Genomic DNA, 4,384 nt, shown 5'->3' on the forward strand with positions numbered 1-4,384 from the left:
ACACACCCTATGATGCCTCCGTGTAGTTGAATATTTGCTCATTGAAAATCCCACTTGGAATTCACCCAGAGCCAATTTATTATTATCTCAGACAAATTTTTTGAATTATTATTTTTTTGTTACAGTTGACATTCAATATTGTTTTATATTAGTTTCAGGTGTACAGTTAGACGTTTACATGGTCTACGAAGTGATCCCTCAATCAGTTCAGTCCCCACCTGGCACTATACATAATTATTACCATATTATTGACTATATCCCTGTGCTTTACTTTACATCCCCATCACCATTTTATAACTAATCCTGGACCATATTTTTAAAGGATTGTTCATCTGATTTCCTAGACCAAAGTAGCGATAAATGGTAGCTAAAAGATTGGGAGGATAATAGGAAATCAGAGAAGGAGCCAAGCAACTCCAAGAATTAAAGAAAACAAGACAAAAACACCAGGCAGCATGCTGGGATCGTGGGGATGGGCCTGAAGGAAATGATGCGCACCTGTGCTCCTGAGCACCTGTGCATTTTGGCAGTGAGCAGTTCTGAATATTTACAAAATGGAGTCTGCATCTTCAAGAAAAGAATGGATTATGGGTATGTTTTCTAAGATGAAATGGCATGTAGGATATACTTTAGAAAAATCACCGTTGAAGATAGGTAACATAAAAATACTTCAGTGAATAGAGAGGAAACATGGAAAATTCACTTGATGGACACACCCTGTTCTGACAGGTTCAAATGAATGACATTTTCGTAGATGTGCCTTTATTGATTTGTTGCCTCTCAGCTCCGAATTCGTATTTTTGTCTGCTCTATGAAAATTAATCTGGAGGCCCCAGCCAGGCCCCGCGCTCCGAGGGCTGAGGCCGGCGGCTGCCGGGCCCCCAGGCGCCGCGCTAGGGCCCCGGGCGAAGGCGGGCGGCATGGCGGGCCGCGTGGACTGCCGGGACAGCGCCGGCGCCCGGCAGCACGTGTTTCTGCTTCCAGAATGTTTAAAAGATGCTTCAAAGAAAATGAAAAGTGGGCTTATGTTTGTAAAATTGGTCAACCCATGTTTAGGGGAAGGAGCCCTTTACTTGTTCAATATGTGTCCACAGCAGCTGTTTGAAATAAAAGTTTTCAGGGAAAAACACCATTCTTGGTTTATAAATCAATCAGTTCAATCAGGTGGTCTTCTCCACCTTGCCACACCCATGGACCCTCTATTTTTGCTTCTCTACTACCTTAAAAAGGCTGATAAAGAGGGAAAGTTTCAGCCTCTAGATCAAGTTGTGGTGGATGACATGTTTCCAGATTGCATCTTACTGCTCAAACTTCCTGAACTTGAGAAATTACTTCAACACGTGACAGAGGAAAAGGAAATAGACAAAAAGAAATATTACAAATACAGCAAAGAGAAGACATTAAAGTGGCTGGAAAAAAAGGTAAATCAGACTATGGCAGCATTAAAAACCAATCACATAGATGCGGTGCCCGGGTACAGTCAAGTGCATTTTTCTCCAGCCACCAAGTTTCCAGTGACAAGGAAGAAGATTATATTTGTTATGCCCATGGTCTGATATCTGATTACATTCCTAAAGAATTAAGTGATGACTTAGCTAAACATTTAAAGCTTCCAGAACCTTCAGCTTCAATGCCAAACCCTCCTTCAAAGAAAGTAAAGTTATCAGATGAGCCCGTAGAAGCAAAAGAAGATTACACTAAGTTTAATACTAAAGATTTGTAGACTGAAAAGAAAAATAGCAAAATGACTGCAGCTCAGAAGGCTTTGGCTAAAGTTGACAAGAGTGGAATGAAAAGTATTGATTCCTTTTTTGGTGTAAAAACTAAAAAAAATTGTTGGAAAGATTTGAAACTGAAAATGAAATCTAGCAAAAACATTTTCCTTTTACATGTTCCATTTTCGTCCTTCTTCCATGTCACTGTACTTCCTGACCCTTAATCACCACCTTTTGAAATAAAATTTAAAAAATGCAGTTTTCAGATTCATTTGAACATTTCTTTATATTTGATTTTTATGTTCCTGAACAAAATATGGGAAAGTAATTGTGTAACTAAATGGCTTGTGGACTTTGGAGTCTTCTTTGACATGATGAAAAGTAATCAAGTGAATAGAATTAACCTCTAGCACCACAATTTCCTCAATAAACTGACATGTGACAATAAAAAAATAATAATAAATAAAAAAAGAAAATGAATCTGAGCCCTTTATGCTTTGTCCCCTGGCATGATGTTAGGGTGTCCGCAGAGGGTGCCTTGACAGAAGGGTTTTGCTTCCACGTATTCCTGCAGGTTCCCCAGCGCCCGCCTCCCACAGTGCCCGGCGGCAACAGTGGCCAGTTGCTCCCCTGGCACCTCCCTTGGGTGCGTCACCCAGAAGCAGCTCTCCAAGAAGTTTTCCCAGCACCTTGGAGGGCAGGAAAAGTTACAGAAGATGGATTTCCAGAAAGTTCCTCCAGCGGGCACCAGGGTGCCCACTCTACAGCTAGTAAGGCATCTGCTGTGCCCTCCCCAACAAGGTCTGGGCAGGCAGGCCTTCCTTGGTGTGGCAACTGCCCCTTATACTATATGCTACTTCTGTGTTCTCTAGAGTTCTCTTTATGTCTGACTGGTCAATCCCTTGTTACTCCAACCGCTGTAATTGTTAATGATTCTTTATATTAAACCTTCCCTGTTCAAATTAGTGTGTGGCTCCTCTCTCCTGATGGATTTGTACAGTATAAATAGTCTCTGTTTTGTGGAAAAGAATGAGAAAAGAAGAAGAATAAGATGAGAAGAGAGGAAAAAGGTGGTGGGTTTAGGAAAAAACAAGAGACAATAAAGTAGCAAGAAGAAAATAAAAGAAAGAACCAGAGGAAATGAAAGGGGGGGAAGGAGGAGGAGTATGGACAGTGAGGAAAAGCCAAGCTCCCATTTCCTGATTTTGCAGGCCCTGAAGCCCGTGTTCCCCACTTCCCATTGTGCTGATACCCCATCCCTGTCCCCTCACTGTAGTGGGGAGCCCTGTAAAAACAATGAAGGGTGTTAATTCAGGTTGCTGGGCTCTACCCACAGAGCTTCTGATTCAGGAGCTTTGGAGTGGGACCCAAAAAGCATGAATCTAGAAAGTGCCCAGGTGGCACTGCCCCCATTTTGAGAAGCCCTGACCTATCCTAATGAGCCACATCAGCAGAGGGCAGAGGGCAGGGCTGTGATGGCTTGTGGGACTCCTGCCAGACAGTGTGAGTGCACTTACAGGTGGACCCATCTTAGGAAAGTATGTAGCTCACCTCTCTGTACCTTAGTGTCCTCATCTGTAAATGGGGGTGACAATAGTGGCACCTAAATCCCGGGATTGTTGTCAGAGTAAAGGAGTTACAACACGCACAGTGCTTATACCATGCCTGGCACACAGAAAGCACTTTATAATCATTTACTTAAATGAAAATGCAAGTCCTACAGTGACACAAATGGCATGCACTTACTAGCTATGTGACCTTAAAAATGTCACTTAACCACTCTGACCTTCAGTTTTCTTATTTGTAAAATAAGGATAAAAATAGTACTCACAGTGTAGTGTTTTCATGAAGATGAAACAAGCTATTATATTGGATACTGAATCTTGGCAAATGAACACACCCACGTTTCAGACCTTTCCCGCCCCGGCCTGCGGGTGAAAGTTTGGGCTCCGTGGGGTCGTGCTGCCCTCTGCTGGACAATTGTGCGTGTTTTTCTTCAATTGACTTGCTTCTGAAAGTAAAGGGCCTTCCTCACTTGACGTGCAAATGAGCCACTTGGAAACTTACTTTGGTTGCAGCCTCATTTCCAAGTTTTATTTTTATGAAGAAATTCGGCTATGTTGAACTATTCCTGTTTACATGTTCTAGTTTTCCTTGTTGTTGCTTTCCTGTGAGTTGAGAAGACTCGGGTTATGTGCACACGCATTGTATTCTTTCTTGTATTCTTTTGGCACAGCTGTCCTGGCAGTGATAAGCAACATTGTAACAGGTCAATGTGATTTGTGGTCCCAAAGGCCGGATGATACATAGGGAGTAAGCGCCACTATGTTCTGATGAAGCTTTTTTCATAAACGTTGGAATTTGAATTTCACGTAATTTTCACGTTACAAGATACTGTTCTTTTGATTTTTCTCAGTCACTTATAAAAGCAAAAAAAAAAAAAAACAAATACAGAAACAGGTGTTTCCCAGTTTGAGCCTTCAATCCATAGTTTGTGGACCCTCGTCTAGAATTAAACACCAGGATCCATCCCTGTGCTGAGGGGACCAGACTGGCGAGTCACACAGAGATATGAAGGGGACGCATCCCCCACAGCATCGCGTCTCGTGCATCCTTTGGTCAGAGGTATGCTTTCAGGTTTCCAGTTGGCTTTCCTTTCTATGGTAAAT

General features: G+C 42.4%; 1 pseudogene; it reads left to right on the top strand.

The window, feature by feature from the left end:
• The first annotated feature begins 810 nt into the window (after positions 1 to 810).
• LOC141569183 (ribonuclease H2 subunit B pseudogene) lies at positions 811 to 1,973 on the top strand (annotated as a pseudogene).
• The last annotated feature ends 2,411 nt before the right edge of the window (positions 1,974 to 4,384 follow it).

This window comes from Rhinolophus sinicus, linkage group LG16 (genome assembly GCF_036562045.2).
Source record: "Rhinolophus sinicus isolate RSC01 linkage group LG16, ASM3656204v1, whole genome shotgun sequence".
Taxonomy (NCBI): Eukaryota; Metazoa; Chordata; class Mammalia; order Chiroptera; family Rhinolophidae; genus Rhinolophus; species Rhinolophus sinicus.